Below are 17,078 nucleotides of genomic sequence, written 5' to 3' on the forward strand. Positions count from 1 at the left end.
GGGGGGGGGGGGGGCAGATGAAGGTGTTCGGTTGCCGTTTGAGTGACACGAGTTGCAGACCCAGAAAGTCAGAAATTCAAGAGGCTGCATAACAGGGTGGGCCACGAGAAGGCTGTCACCATCCACCCCAGTACTTTTCAGTGGCTACCAGTACTTTCAAATATTACTGCTCCCTCTATTCAACGGGATGTAGCAACATACGGAGAAATAAATGCGTATCAATAGTCATCCAGACCTTCCCATCCACAGAGACCTTCAAGAGCTCCCAGTTCGTGACATGATTGCACACCACCTCTTTGGACGTGATTGCACACCACCTCTTTGGACATGAACTGAGTGCTTCCTATACCACAACACGGACGGATCTTGGAGGAAAGCTTGGGCAGAAAACATTTTCCCAAATAAACACCTTGTTTCCGACCCAACCATGCAACAACTGGGCTTCAGCCTTCCATGGAGCATGTGGACAACCCTTAAGAGGATACACACTGGACATGGTGGCCACCTAATGTACAAGTGGTGCCTAAAAACCTCACCTGGCTGCAACTGTGGAAACCCCAACCACGGAGCACATGATTAACATCCTGCCAGAGATACGAGTTTGAGGGTTACACTTGCTTTTCCAGCCTGGCATGGGCCTGGTTGGGGAATTTGGAGTTAAAACTGTGACGATAGCTCTTGCTCCTAAAGCCATAAGAAAGAGAGAAATTCCTTCAATACCCTCGAGTGCATCCCATCTGCCAACTTGAAAACACCTAGCTTCTTTGAGTAATCCCTAACCTGTTCTTCTCTAAGTTGTTTGTCTCCTTCCTTAACTTTGCTGCCAACTCCACTCACCATCTGGTTGCTGCCCCTGTTTGTGAAAACTGAATTAAAAAAAGGCATTAAATACTTCACCCTTCTCTGCATCATTTGTAACTAGATGGCTTTCCATATCCCATAGAGGACTTGTGGGTTCTCTGGTCCTCTTCCTCTCGCCTCTTGGGAAACCACGTTGATGTGCCATCTTGGCCCAAAGTCCCCTCTCCATCAGGATGCCTGCATGAGCTTCACTACCGAGTTAGTCGGCACAGGTGAAATTACAGTGGCCCTGAGCCTGCAGCTGTAAAACTTCAACCAACTTTGTTGCAACTTGAAAACCACAACAGGGGGAAAAAAAAAAAGTTTGGTTAACTTTCATAAATCAAAATCAAATAAAAACTTCTGGCTTGTTTGGGCTCATTCCCTGGTTATGAGGAAATGGATATATTAGAAACTGTAAAGCCTTTTTGAAATTGTTTTTGCAATCCTGCCTGCCTGGAGAACTCAGAAAGTACTGATCTTCCAAGAATTCCAGTCCGGTTTTCAGAACAAAGACGTTTCAGATCAAGACAAATAAACATCAGACTTTCGGATGCTTATCCTAACTCAGCCAATACTTTGAACCTTTTGAGGCTTAGACGTTACTATCTGCTGGTGTGTTTGGGTAGGAGTTTAAAAGCAGTTACTTTTTTCCCCTTTTAAAGGAGAAATAGTGGATAGCTACAGTTCTAGCTGCTTTTATTCAGCAGCTACTTCTCTCTTTTGGGGCTTTGAATGTAGAATAACTAATAAGTAAAGTCTCTTTTTAGATTTCATCTGTTATATTTTTTCTCTCTTTTGGGAACAACATAGCTGGTATTGGTTCTTTGTCTGGCTCTCTTTGCTTTTACAACCCTGTAGAGAGAAATGGTAGGGGTCCTGGTTTCTGCGCAGCTCTCACGTATTATTTGATGCGTTTGGTTGCTGTCTGATAAGATTTCTTACTGGGGGGTGCCCCTTTCTCTTCCAACAAGAATAGTATGCTTAAATACAGATGTCATGGGTGTCAGTGGGCTCCAGACAGAGGCGTGATGAGTCCTACCTTGGCCAGAGGGGTGGTGGCAGTGATGCAAGGCTGTTTGGCGGGGGATGAATGGGGATGATGAGGGGACTAGCAAGAAGGTGACTACAGAAAATGTGAAATCATACGGGGGTGGGTGAAGCGTAAATCCTTGGTTATCAGTAGCCCAAAGACACTCAGGGGAAATGCAAGGAATGTAAACGGGGACGGAGGGGAAAATAACTTGGAAAAGCATGGAAAAGGGCTGCCGTAATCTGCTCTCCCTGCTGCATGGGAAGGTCGGCGTGAGGACGGAGAGAAACTGGTTGAAGAGCCCCGATTTTACCCAGCGTCACTTCCACCCAAAACGTGGCAGAAGACGAGAAGTGCAGCTGCCGTTTCATTGGCCTTGATTTTAATTTTGGAGACAAGTCTGTGGCTGTGAACTTCCTCCTGCGAGGCATCGGAGTGATGACGCATCTCGGGAAGATCACGGCGAATACAGGACAGACCCTCCAGGCCTTGAATGCTGAGGAAAGAGCACGTGCCTTAAAGCCTAGGTCGGGCCAAAGGTCCCTCTAGCCAGTGCCCTGTCTCCTACAGCGACCACCTCCAGATGCTTTGGAGGAAAAGGGTAAGAAAAACTGGGCATGTGTGGATTGATCCATCCGCTGTCGGGTCTGCCCAGTCCCAGCGTGAGGGATGGCCTGACCCCGAGGTGACTTGTATTGAAGTCCCCGATGGACCTGTCATCCATACGTTTGTCTAAATCTTCCTCCCGCCCTCACTGGGTAACCCCCCCCCCCATCAGCTATCCTACTGGCTACTGGTTAGTTTTTGGTGACAGGGATGAAAAGCTCTATGCGTAGGTCGGTGATGGCTGGAAGAAAGCAGCTGACCTCGAATCAGTTTAAGTTGTCTCTGGCATTGCATCCAATAACACCGCCTCGTATTTCAGTGCACGCTGAGCTAGCTAAAAGCCAGCTCTGGGTTTCCGGAAATCCGGTGTTTTCCCTGGCAAGCTTTTCCAGGCCGTAACATCTGTTCTGTGACTTTCCTGGGGATGACGAGCGAGCCCCAGGCGAAGAGCCCGTACCCTGGCGTGCGAGCGGCCCGCAGCGAAGCAGCCCCATTAAGGTTATGGATTATGGAGAGAATAAGTAACGCGATGCTCTGTGCGGTCTCTTCCAGTAGCCGCTGCGTCCCGGGAGGAGAGCTCAGGTTCTCGTGGGCATACCTGGGTATTTTGATCCGTGGCTTGTTCATGCCTATTCGGTGAACTGATGGGGAGGAAATAAGTAATTTGGGTGTTCTTCCCACTATGAGATGATGGCAAATGACATGTCTGGCCCTTTGTGCATTCAGAATACCCTGAAGTCTGGCAACTACTGTAGCTGTGTTGGGATCTCCCCTCCTCAGCAATAGGGGAAGGGCAGGGCTGGGCTGTGCAACCCTCCTGGAGACTTGCCCCCCTCCCCCGGGTGAATAGTCAATCCCCAAATGTGTGAGCTGCCTAGAGAGACAGTGCCCTCGAGCCCCTGTACTGCATGCTGCGTCCAGTACGACTGCTGTGACGGCGAAGCCGTTCGTGGAAGGAGGAAAGCGGCACTTTCCAGCTTGGCAGTGCGACCGTGCCTACCTGCTTTTCCCACGTTGCTAGCACCGAGGAGCAGCAGCCTCGTGGCTGCTATCCCCGTGGGCAGTCGCTGAGCAAAGGTGGTCAAGGGCAGAGTTGTGCAGCCCATCCAAGCGCTTCCATGCACACGAGAGCAGGGGCAATGCTCCTTGGACCTCCACTTCCACCAAAGGGAGCTGGTTTCTGAGCAGGAAATTCTTCGCCCTGGCTGCGTCTTGTGCTTCTGAGAGCTCTTCAAAGGCTTCCTCGTGCTCAGACAAGCAGCCAAATAATTGCATATCTTTCTTTTACAGCACAGTGGGCCACTTTCAGCCAGAGGGAGGCAGAGTCCTTCTATCTAGCATAGCTTCTGGGCAGGATGCTGATACCGGGACATCGCTCCTACAAGGGAGGGACTAGCAGGGGGCGGCTGTATAATCAGCTGACTGTAAAAAATAATAATAAAAAAAACCCTTGGCTTCTGATTCAAAGTCCTGCAGAGGATAAACAGCTCCGTGGGGGACTGGGAGCAGGCAGTACTTTCCTAGAGCTCCTGGAGCAGCCGCGCGTCTATCGCCCTGCAACAGACTGGTTGGGATCTCGTTAGCAAGCGCTGCCAAGCCCAGATGTGGGGGAGCCACGTGTTTTATATGCAAACGACGTTGGCTTGGACTAGGCTGAGTTGAGCTAGCAGGTTCAAACGCCCCTAGGCCGAGTTGTGCGCGCTCCGGCTTTTGGACTCGGATCAAATGGTGGTTTCTGGAGCCTGCATTTTTACGGCAATATTTTGCCTGCAGCCTTTTAAGGGGCGGGTTGGTTGGCAAGCCAACTCGCCCCCATGTGTTGTAGGAAGCCGACTGTTGGGGAGGGCCCTGCCCTCACCGTAGGCTTCTCGGTATGGGGCACTTAGCAGGCGCCAAGTGAGGGGGTAACTTTGCAGAGCACCAGCTCTTCTACGCCGGCTCCCTGTGGAGGCGTGCTCATGCCGTATCCACTGTACCCCCCTCTCGAGGGGTGTCTCGAGCTGGGCAACCCTGAGCTACCTCATGTCTCACGTGAGGCTTGCTACTCTGCCCTAAGCCCTGGTGCGGATGGCGTGGCATTAATTCCCTAGCGGTGGGGTCGCTCCAGTTCTCGACTCAAAAGGGAAGTCCATCTTCCTTTGAAAGGCATGTTCTTTGGCATATAAAACGTGTTGTCTGGAGAGTGCCATCGGCCACTATTTAGCAGCTGCAAGGCACGCATAGCGTCTTGGCTGGCTCCTCTTGAATGCTAAAATCTTCCTAGCAGCTCACAGCCTTGAAGGGGATGGCTTTCTGTCTTCAGGTGTGAAGACAAGGGATGGGGATGATGTACATAAGGCAGCTTTAGTCGTGGATGCTTCGGCCAGCTGGGATTCAAAATCTGCAGCATTTAACATGGCAGCACCTGCTGCATCTTGGTTGCCCGGGCGTTTCTAAAATGGCTCAATGCGTCTGTCCTGTTCTGTCTGCCTCTCTCTTTCTCTCTGTCGGCAGCCAAAAAAACAGTCGAGCTTTCGGTAGTTTTAGATCTCCTTGTGTTGTCATTACTTATTATTAATTAATGTGAGGTCTGTTCCTGCTGCTGGTGACAACTTCTGCAAGACTCCCATAAGCTTCACTGGGGCTCGGATCTGGTGCAAAGTCTTCCAACAATCCCCGCTGCAGCAGAGCATTGCCAATGTTTGGAAACACGTTGGCTTGGGTTGCTGGTCCCGCACAGTGTCTTGTTGCATTTTATTTCCCGTTCTATTAACAGTCTAAAAGAAGTTTTTGAAGTGTAAATTGTTTTATTCCTTAAATGTGTGGAAGTGCTGCACAGGGAAAATCGTGAGTTGGAGTTATTGGACTCTGACGATGCAGGGGCTCGGGAAGGGTTGCACCTAATGGGAGTCGGAGGACACAGTGGTTTACCAGCAGAAATGATGTTTAGCTACTGTTCTTGCTCACAGGCCTAATCACAAAAGGTCCTAATCATCAGGTTCAATTATGGTGCTATAGCGATTTTAATCTCCTTTTCCAGGAGATGAAGGATATCGCGATGTTGAAGCTATGGTCCGCTCTCCTAGCTGTGGTGACTGCTAAGGGATGGGGTCAGGGCTGGGCATCATCTGCAGAGCTCGTGGCGTTGATGCCCGAGCTGAGCATGCCCCAAGCGAACGACCGTCACTGAAACGAGCTTGAAGATGCCTCCTGCGGCCAGAAGTCCTTTAAAGGCAGACGCACTCATCCTAGCTGTGGTGTCATGACGTATCCTAATTACCCAAGAACAGAGACTTAGATGCTTGCTTAAAGTGCACCCAGGTGGAGCAAGGGGCAAGGTTACGCTAAGCCCTGTGTGCCATCGGGTGGTTATTTCCCTCTCCAAAACTTATAGCTCGGTGACAGTCCCACGGCTGGAGCCAGAGTGTGCAAGTGCTTGGATAAAGCGATTTTTCGCTCCTCCCTTGGTCCCACGCCAGGCTCTCGAGGGACTGCGTGGTGCTTGACGGATGCTTTTCTAGGGCCAGTGGTTGGGGAGCCATGGCTGGCTTTGAGGTGCTGCTTCTGCCGTGGCAAAGCTAATCTATCTTAAATAAGTGTGATCGCACTGTCTCTCTCAAGGTGTTTTATAAACCTTTGAATCCCTGCCTGTCTTACATAAGTGAGGCCACTGTTGACATGCACGTGTCTTAGCACGAGATGCCCAACTCCCTCGTGCACCTCCTGGCTTTCTCATGCAGGCAAGGGTTTGCAAGGCCGGTTCCTCTGCTGTCTCACTCAGGGGTGGGAGCCTCCCTTGGACCTTGCTGGGAGCCTGGCTAGAGCAGGAGGTGTCGATGAAGGACCATGCCACCCCTCAACCATCCAATGGCTGCAAATGCAAACGCTGCCGGGCCCCTGGCATGAGGTGGGTCTTCCCAGTGCCAGATTCCTCGACATCTGGAAGGTCACCTGGGGTCTGCCATTGCTTGCTCTGCATTTTTTGCAAACTGACCCTCTCAGCCCATGCTCCGGCTGTCAGCTGCGAGCTCTCGCAACTGGCCCAAGCGGGCACGATGCCACGCAGCAGACGGGCACAGTGCAAATGCTGCCAGACAGCTAGCATGTACAGGCCAGGGTCGCATCCTGCACAGCGAGGGCTGCTCTCCAATTGTACGTAAGCCAAGAGGAGCGGAGAGCGCACGGAGGGACGGGCCCGATGGGTCGGATTCTCTGCAAATCTTCCTCTGTGCAGCGCTTCCTGCTGCTGCTGAAGGGGACGCTGCATCCAGACCCCTGCTTGCAGCTGGATTAACTTCAAACCCTCCCCTCCCAAAAAAAAGAAAAAAAAAAGGCTTCTCTGGTGATGCAAAGAGAGTTTCTGGAGCTGGGGACTCAGGATTAGTGCTCTACAAAAGGAGGAGAGGAGTATTATAGTGAAATCTAGACCTTGAAGGACTCTCCATAGGAGGCGCCCACAGATCTCTGCAATAGAGAGAGAGAAGGGAGGGGGGGAAAAGAAAAAAGAAAAAAAAAAAAGCAATGCATGGCCAGGCCAAGTTGGCTGAGGAAGCCAGATCACCATAGCTGCCTCTCAGGAGCAGGTGTAAAACTTCCACTGAATAGAGCGCATGGGAGTGTGCCATGGGTGTGTGAAGGTAATACTCTATTTCAGCTCCTTCCGAATAAGGCCAAGAAAAAAATGCACAAATACACTTTGCCCACCGTATCTTTTGAGCTCCTGGGTGTTTGCAGAGGGATCACAGGCAGACAGGAGCAGTGGGGTATGAATGAGATGGAATAGTATAAATTCACTTGACTCGTTTGCCATCTGCCTGGACTTTCTTTCTCTCTCCCTCTTTCTCTCTCGCTAGACTCTCTCCGTTTCTCCTTTTACTTTCTTTTTGATGGTGCTTTATAAAATGAGTAATGTTTACAAAATGTTTTGCCTATTTGAACTTTTTATTTTATTTTCTTTGTATGCTACATAAGCAATAACAATGCAGATTAAAAGATCACGGAGAGACAAAGTGCTTAGGTGGGCAGATAAAGCGCGCGTCTGTGTAGCCTGTATCGGAAACTGTAGTTAACCAGCACTTGTAAACACGGTTTTTGTTGAACAAATGCGAAACATGATGTCACCCTAACAATACCTTTAAAAATAGGAAGCCAAGAAGAAGGGGGAAAAAGCATTTAACAGGGCATAAAAATCTCTCTCTTTCTCTCTGCATTTCATTGTGTCCCTGCATAACTTTCCAACTAAGTATTATGATCTGTTTGCAAACAGCCTCAGCTCAGCTGCGTAGTCAGCTCGATGGTGACATGAAATTGGAAATGCATCTGCAGTGACTGTGGCTTGGATGGGTTTATAGCTTGTGGTTAAATGCATTTATTTATTGTTATCGCTATTATTATTTCATGTTATTTTTGCAATAAGCTGGGCTTGTTAAAACCCAAGCTGAGCATTGTGAAGTGAGCCCCGCTGTTTTTCTGCGCTTCTTATTCAGGTAAAACTGCCACCGACCCATTTTGGGAAGGGGTGAGTGGGGGGCAGAAGGGTCCAGCCCTACGTTTCTAGTAGTCGAGTCCGTTGACTATTGGCTAAGCCTTTCGTTTCTCCGAACAAGCTGCCTGCCGAAGTGTGCTGAGAGGAGCAAGGCAACTCCGAATACCCGGGCAATGCTGCGAGTCTTGCCAGAGCGTCAGGATTGAAAGAGAAAGCTGAAAGCCCCCTTCTTCTGGGGCTGGGAGCAAAGGGGTCGGGTCATGGCGAGCGTTTTGGAGAGATGTCTCGCCCAGCTCGCCTTGCCTGCCTGGCTAGCAGTAAAATGTCTGCAGCCCCTGGCAGTCACTCCTTCTGGACCGCTTCCACCTCCTCCCTGCACTTGTTTGGAGGGCTCTCAGGAGAAGGGCTTGCAGTTTTGCAGCATTTAGAAACGAATTGATTGGGTTTAACCCATTCTGGTGTACAGTGCAAAAAATGACATTTTCCACCCCCCCCTGCAATCTTAGAAAGTCTCGAGACTCTTTGTGAATAGGGACCTCGGAGGGTAAAGACAGGCCTGAAACCCAAGAATCTTAATTTTGCCTCAAATTTTGGCTATACTGTTTCTATAGAGACCAAAAGGAGGCTTTGGCCCCCCCACTCAGCTATTAAAGTTTAGTGCATTGAAAACTGTCTTCATGCTGTGATACCCTTTCAAGGAGTAGAATAGGGTCTGAGCTAATCCATGAAAGTTGTCATGCTATGAACTAGTAGTCAAGCTTTTTCCTTTCAATTGAGTCTAAAACTATACTGTACTTCACACTTCATTGGCCCTTCAGATGGCAGGACTCAATATCCCTGCTGGAAAGAAGCTCGTCTTCACACAGTGATGTTGAACGTGGAAAGATCTTGTTTCTATGGCATAATTGCTAGCGCTCCGATATGAAAGTCGTAAGGATGGGATTGTTTTTAATTATATCAATCTTGGCATTTTACTTTATTTTATTTTTTCAAAGTGCGTTTAGCGCGGTTTGAATGCCTCTGCCATGCTCTTGGCATGCCGTCTGCAGCGAAGGCAGGCACCAAATCAAATGTCCCTACCAACTTTAGGAGTCTTTCTTTTCTCCGTGTTACATGCACAAATATAGCAAGAGAAAGCTATCATCTGAATACAAGCCTTGGCTTTATCCCATTGAGTGTACTGTAGCAAAGGTAATGAATGGGTCATTTTTTTACAATCAGGGCTATCAAGATAACTGTATAAAACAAAAGTCTGGACTAGGGTGATTTTTTTTTTTCCTCTTTTTTTTTCTAATGAGAAAACGCTCCCTTCTTTGACATTCAGGTTGCTACTTGTGTTTGTTTTCACATGTGATAAATCAATAACCGGTAACAGTGGGCCATAACAATAGGGGGAATAGCTAACCGTCTAAATTAAGACTTCACCAGTGAAACACTACTGTATTTTTGATAATAAAAGTTTAACTGGAAAAATGCCTTGATCTATGCAGGCCAAAAGGGGGCACCAGGGTATTAAAAAAGTTGTGTTGTTTTTTTGGTAGCTTACACGTATAACTTAAACATAGTTCAGATTGTGAGGGGTTTTTTTTTTCCTAGCATATTTAGTAAATGAGAGAGCCATTAATCCTCCAAGCTGGGGTGCATTTCTAGTGCTTTGAAAACCCCACCGGAGGATTTTGATTCAAAGAATGTGTCCATCGCTCGGGTGTGTTCTTCCTGTTCAATTTTCTTTTCTGTTTGTAAGTTCCTCTAAAGTTTTAAAGGAAGAAGCTAAGCAAGATCCTTTTTTATTTGATTAAAAAGGTTTTTGGGAAAAACGCAGCAGCCAACCATGTCATGATATAAATCTTACAATCCAACGAGCGCGATCGGTCTAATTCCATTATTCAAAATTTTGACCCGGCCAACGCTTTTAATGTAAGTTGGTTGATTTTTTTTTTTTTCTTTTTCACCAAACTAACCACATACTCAGTGCAAGAGGATCTGCCGTTACTCGGATGTGTCTTGAAGCAGAATAAATCACTGCGGTACCTTTCCTGTGGCACCGTCAGCGCACATTCGACACACAGACCAGCAGCATTTGTTGCAAGTAGAGGCTAATCTGTAGACTAGAGACTAGAGATGTAGTCAGGACAAGGGACAGATTTTAGAAGAAATTTTACATTTTGAATGATGTGACATTTGAAGGCTGTCTTCTCGTCTTGGTCTGAGGAAAGAATTGAGTTACATACTTGATAGATTGCCTCCATTTTCAATCCTCACCGTACATTTGTTTAAAAGCATTTTTTTTGGTGTGAATTAATATGTCCTAGAGCTGGGCAGATTAGCTGAGTTTTGGGATTGCTGGTGGCTTTGCTTCTCCAGGCTACGCAGGATCTCACCATGCAGAATATACATCTATACATCTCATCTTGCATTTGAACAAATGTGTCTATTTGTTAAGCACAAGTCAGGATCTTCTAGCTATTTTTCAATCGTTATGTTTTATTTGTGTCTTTGCAGCTCTGTTCATTCAAACACCCTTTCATAAAATTGTCAAATTCAATTATTTTTAACACCAAATGTGAGCGAGTTTGTTTTCGTTATTTTATGACACTTCTTTTATTGGATTTTAAATGATAATTTAAAAAATGAAACATGAAGTATGTTCAAGCATTGAACATAATGTTTTATAGTTTAATTTGCAACAAGACCCTTATTTTTAGTTTTGTTATAAAATCCTTATTTATTGGATCGTATATTATGTAACGCTAGGCAACTGACTAGCTGTAGTTACGTTAATAATTATGATACATGTAGCTAATTAGACTGTAATCAGTAGAAGTAGGTTTTTAAAAAAAAAACTTTCTTTTGTTTTTAATATCTTGATTTCAGCGGCACTTTTCAGTCCCGAGTTATGCAAACACAACAATTCCTATAAAAATATGCTCTATTTTTAATTGATTTTATATTTAAAAGAATGACTCTCACCTGGATGTCTTGTGATTTACTTCAGATAAGGACCTAGTAGCTTTAGGGAATGCCCACTATTTATTAACAATGTTTATGAAAATTGGGGAACAGGAAAATCTCTGTGATTTAAGGCATGGTGTTTTGATCATGTCAGTAATTTTGCAAGAAATGTAAATTAGTGGATATTTTGACAGAGGAGGCTTTGTAAGAAAATACATAGATATAAATTACAGTCTATTAATAGTTTTAAAATAAACTATCTTTTGAATAATTTAGTTGAAAAAGGTCAGTACTTTGTTGAGAGAAATATTTGGATGATTTGTACATAAAACATTCCTCTTGCAGGTTTGTTTCAGCCTTATATTAGTCCATGTTATGTGCCCAAATGTTTTACCCTCGTTATATTTTCAGAAAGTGGAATTTAACCGTAAACTCTGTGAAACATTTGCTCACGAGCGTTACAATTAATTTAATGTAGTTTAAAAAAAAATCCTTGCTATTGGATCCAGCAAAATAACATGTATCGCATGATTCATCTTGTACCTTAACTTCATAGCGCTTTTTTTTTTTAAAAAAAAAAAAAGAGAAAGGATTATCATAATTCATTAAATCAACTGCTAGGTTTTTTTTTAAAGGAAATCTGGGAAGCAGCCCATATACAATTCTTCAAACACAAACCTCCTCGATCACCATGTGAGAAAGCAGCTTTCTGCATTTTAAGTCTATCTATCTTAGGCATAAAGCAGGTTTTTGCAAATTGAAAAGGTTTCTTTGGGCATTTTTGCATAGAACAGATATATACAAGTTCCTCACTTTTATTTATGCATTGTGTCTCTTTTACAAGCAAAAAGTTTTTAGAAAAAAAAGGGGGGGGGGGGAAGAAGAAACAGACTTTTAATTTCACGACTCAGTAGGACAAATATTATGTCTGTGATGACTGATTGTTGAATTGATTTGGGGCAATTCCAGGTAGAACTTAGTCCACAGTTTTTTCCTTTGCTGTACATTTTTTCCACATAGCAAAGACGTTAATGGTCTAGTGCTGCCTTCTGCACATGCTCAGTGACTTGCCTTTTTTCTTAGCTCACATCCGTATATTCGATAAACAGAGTAAGGTCTCTATGTTATGTACTACTTACTATTGCTCTGGACTCTCGACTCGTTAAGAGGTAGTGGGGCCACTGGTGCCAAAAATTTCTGTTAGCACATGGCAGAGGAGTGGAAAAATCCCATTTTTCATCCTACCTCGTAGTCATTGGGGTTTCACTTGATCCACTTAGGGTGAAGTGGGATATCGGTGAATGAAGTCATTGCTTATTTTCTCTCTCTCTATTACATGCTATACAAATGACGGTGATTTTTAATTAGTTTTGTTTTCCTGAGGCTGTTGGGTGGGGGGTAAGATGCATGCAAACAATTTCAGACTTCTAGCTGCTGCTGCTGCTTTGAAAAAAATTTTTTTTAAAATAGGGATATAAAAGATAAAAGTTGCTGTCCATGCTTGATGAATGGAGAATCTGGGAATAGTATATGAGCATTTTTTAAATCTGAGAAGTGTATTGCTATAGTAGCAAAATAGGCTACAAAGTAAAAGATTTCCTGAAAATATATTTATGGGATCTCTTTTTGTAATGCTAGCACAAAGAAACATAATCTCAAGAATGAATTGGTTTCTATTCTCCAGCTCATGAAAACCAAGATTTTTTTTTTTTAAGTTCAGGCAGAAACTTAAAAAATAATAAATGTTGCTTGATCTTGCAAATGGCACCGTCTTCTCCATACCTTCCCAAGGCACTTCAGCCTGACCCATGATATAGCTTTTATTGGTTTAATTCAAATGCCTGATATCATAACTTCCTAGGAAGTATTTGAGCTGTAAATAAATAATTTGGTTACATGCAAATTTTTATCATATCATTTCTTCTTTATTTTTTTAAACGAATGGTCGTAAATCGGATGCCTCATTACCTGCACATAAAGAGCTTTTATTAATCACTAGCACGTCTTTGCAGAAGTGAAGAGTCTCCATTTAAGCAATGAATAATAATAATAATAATAAAACCAATAGGTTACAGTAGAACAGCACACTGGAACAGGTTTAATGTTGCTGTGCACAATTAGAGACTCAAATGTACATATGTGTTTAGATTAATTACCGCTAATTAATATAATAAAATGTTGATACAGAAGAAATGATAAAAATGGGTAGTTGCCAGGTGATTAGGGCACAAGTCCAAACTGCAGGCTGGTGTTGAAATCCTGTTGTAAAAACACACGTAAGGGAGGGGGGAAAAAAATTATGTTCCATCCTGAAATGGTCTAAATTAAATGCAGAGACTCTTGTTTATTTGATATTTAATACGGTCTTATCAGGGCGGCTTATCTTAGATGAGAGAGGAGAAGAAAACACTCAATTTAGAGTGACAGAAGCAAACTATGCCACTAGCTGTAAAAAGAAAAAAAAATCAGATTTTTTTGTGGGGAGGGGCGGGAAATCATACCTAGTTTACACAGTAAAAAATGCACAGAGCATCCTGAAAACCTGGCGAACGTGAGCCTAGATAAAATAACAACAAGTGGTGTCGGAGCAGAACTGGGTCTCTTCCCATTTTGAACACACTGTAAATAACCCTTTCGATGTCTGGCCCTTTATACCAAATAGATCGATAAGAAGCATGTTCCTTTTATAAAAAAAAACCAAACATATTTAGAATAAAAACTATACTTAAAACGTTTCTCAAACAACTTGATTCTCCTGGCTTATACCCCCACTAAAAAGCCTGTGCATGAAATAAATGTCATATTATTGCATATTTGAAGTGTTTTTTTTCTTTTTCTTTAAAGGCGGGTGGGGGGAAGGGAGAGGCTTAGTATAGCAATCTCTAATTAAATCCAGTAGGAAGTATTTCCTGAAAGTCAGAGACCTTTCTTACTCTGTTATCTAATTCTTTACAGGTGATTATTTATTTATTTATTTATTTATTTATTTGGTACTACGTTTTTTCTATGGATTTAACACTGCAGAAATACTAACTGTAGCTAAAACCAGTAACATTGTCATGCTCTGAAGTTTATCTGACAACTAGTAGACACTGAAATTGGTAAATATTGCAATTTTTGTTAGAAAGAACAAGTAAAGAAATGAGATTAGCTTTTGGATTTTTCAGCTGGTTGAAATCTGGCTTGGAGGCGTCTTAAAATAACGAATACATTTCCCTTGTGTAAAATATTCTTACAATTTGTTCAACCTCCTATTTTACACAAAACTGACTTTCTTTCTGGTTTTTTCCCCAAATCATATCAAATTTGTAAAGGGAGATGAACAGTGCTGAATAACACTGAAACGTCTGGGACTTGTTCTGTTTACTTTCCTAACCATTTTATATTGGTATCTTTGTCTCGATTGTCTAACCAGTCTTTTTTCCCCCCTCCACTAAAGATGGCTAACTCTTAGGAAGTCAGAAAATGGGGGTGGGATGGGGGGAGGCCGATATTTTCCCCCTCCCCGCTCCCAATCGAGTCACACACCAGGCCAAAGTTCCAAAAATCTTTTATAACAAAATCCAAGTGCACACACTAAAGTCCAGACAAGAGGGCAACAAATCATGTAAACTATAACAAACTAACAATAGAAAACACCCAACTCACAAAAGTGCCTTTTCTCTCCCAAGGAAGAATCGGCCTCTCACCTCAAAAAATGCTTTGCTATAAAAAGGACTTTCCCAGGCGAAATAACATACTTACATTGGGAGGAGCCTTTTATGCTATGGCTGTTGTGTGGTTAATTTAAAAAGTGGCCCTTTCCCCCCCGCCCCTTCCCTGAAGAATAAAGGCAATGTAAAGAAATACAAATGACATTGCAGCAACTTGGGTTTTCTTGCCTTTACCCCTTGTTACACAAAGAATTGATTTGATACGTGAGATCTGTATCTCTGTGCTAGTATCTACAATTTAAATCACTTCCAATTTTCTTCAAAGCTATATAGCAGGATGCTTTGCCTACACTTTAATAATGTTGTCTGAAAAGCAAACAATTCAGGCAGCCAATTAAAACCATATTTCTTTCAATACAATAAATGTGTAAACACCCCCCCCAAACAACAGAACCATCAACTAGTATTGCACAGATATTTTTATGCTAATGAGACATCATTTTGGATCAGCAAACAGTGAGAATTTTAAATTATTGATAAATCTAATAAAACGATCGTTCAGAAATGTTAGAATTAAAACAAATGTAGATTTCTTCCTCATTGATGGAGATTACAGGTTTTTTTTATTTTAAAAAAAAGACATCTCCTCAAAGTGATTTTCTTTTTTCTTTAAGGTTGGTGTGTTTTTTTTTTTTCCCCCCTTCTCTTCACTCTAGGCCTAAACTTAAGCAAAGCTTATCAAAGCTCAACCTTTGCAATACTCTCTTTGCCCCCTGGCTCTCATGGTATTCTAATTTCTCTCTCCTTTTTCATACTGTGCATTCTGCACATCCTTTCACAGCATCTGATGTAGTGAACTTGGGTTCACGAAAGCTTCTGCGCTCTCTGTCTCTGCCTTATTTAGTCTATAAAGATGCAGATCCATATTTAGTCTAAAAAGGACTATATTTAGTCTATAAAGGTCTACATTTAGTCTATAAAGGTGCAGCTCTCCCTCTGCCTCCTGACCGACTGCAGCAAACACTGGGGATGACCTCTCACTAGCTCCCTGCCAGACTTACCCAAGCCTGGCAAGACGCTGGCTGCTCTGCTGATCGGCACTGAGGTCCCGATCTTGAGCACGGGCTGAACGTGATGTGCTCTGACCTCCTTGGGGTACTGTAGTGAGCTCTTCTAATGCTATTGGAGGGCCAAGCTTCATTTTATTCTTCCAGCTGCTAGCCCTTGGGCTGTGAGTGAATTGCTTACAGTGGCCAAAGTTATATACTCCTGTGGGATCGGGGCCTCGGTGAGGGGAGCAGCGGAGCTATGAAAAGCACATGCAAGCCAGTGGAGTAGGTGGAAGTTGAGTTGTTTTAGGCACCTACCGTGGCTCTCCCTGACACCCTTCTTCCATTGCTAAAACCCTTCCTTAGCTCACTAAGTGTCTTCTGATCCCCTCCTACCCCAAACTCTGTGCCCCACCCAAGATGCTGTAGTGTAGACAGACGTTGGAGGTCTGCCACATGGATGGCAGCACTCAGGGCTCCTTAAACCGTGGGCTTTTCTTTCTTTGCATGCATTTGTTGTGTGGTTTTGTGACTCGTTCTGACCTTCTCCTCCTCTCTTCCTTCATTCCGGCACAGTTGAGATCACTACTTTCAACACCGGGAATAAACAAGCCTTCCCAAGGGCACGGGGTCTCATATAGATAAATGCTTTAGGGTCTTGTGCTGCCATGGATCTGTATCACGAGGAGGGAGGAATATGACTGTTTAGCTGATGTACCGAGCGTGAAGTACATATGATCTCATGCTTGCTTGATTTGCCTGTGAATTTGTTCTCTCTTTCTATATCAGAAGTTGGTTTCCTTGTGCATGGTGCAGGACCCTACACTCCTGCCTTATATAACACCATGTGGAAGGGGCTGCTTCCCAGAGAAGAAGGGTTTCCCAGCTCAATTTTTTTTTGTATAGGTAATAAGATGGATGTAGTCACTGGAAGAAGGCTCAAAGGGGCTGGTTTTAGGGTCCACCGGTGCAGATGGTCCAAACCCTGCTGCTCTCAATCCCTTTTATCAGGCAGACTGGATTGAGTGGCATGACCAGCCCAAGGACTATCTCTTAAATGGCCTGCTCCCATGGGGAGGTTGCTTGTTTGGGGCACATCATCTATGGGTCACTCCAGAATATACAAGTTCCTTTTTCAGAATAAATGCCTTCCTTGGGCCGGGAAGGTGACCTTGATCCAGGAGCCATGCATGTGCCAGTGAAGCGTGTCCATAGACCACTTGAGCCACTGGCCATGCTTCCTTGTTGTTCTCACTATGTTCATCCTGAAACCTAAAGATGACCACTGAAACGTCAGTGCTGGACAGCTACCAGGCTGCTGTGGTTGAACCCACAACCTTCGGGGTGTAGTTTAAAAGCTCCTTTTAAGCTTTGTGTTGGCTCAGAGCATGATGTCCTTTGCTCTCTGGCTGGAAGCCCAGGCAGCTGTTGTCCTGCGAGTTAGGTCCGCATTCTCCAAGCGCCCTCCCAGCCGGTACTGA

The sequence above is a fragment of the Gavialis gangeticus genome, unplaced genomic scaffold, assembly GCF_001723915.1.
Source record: "Gavialis gangeticus isolate Ggan-Ray unplaced genomic scaffold, GavGan_comp1, whole genome shotgun sequence".
NCBI lineage: Eukaryota > Metazoa > Chordata > Crocodylia > Gavialidae > Gavialis > Gavialis gangeticus.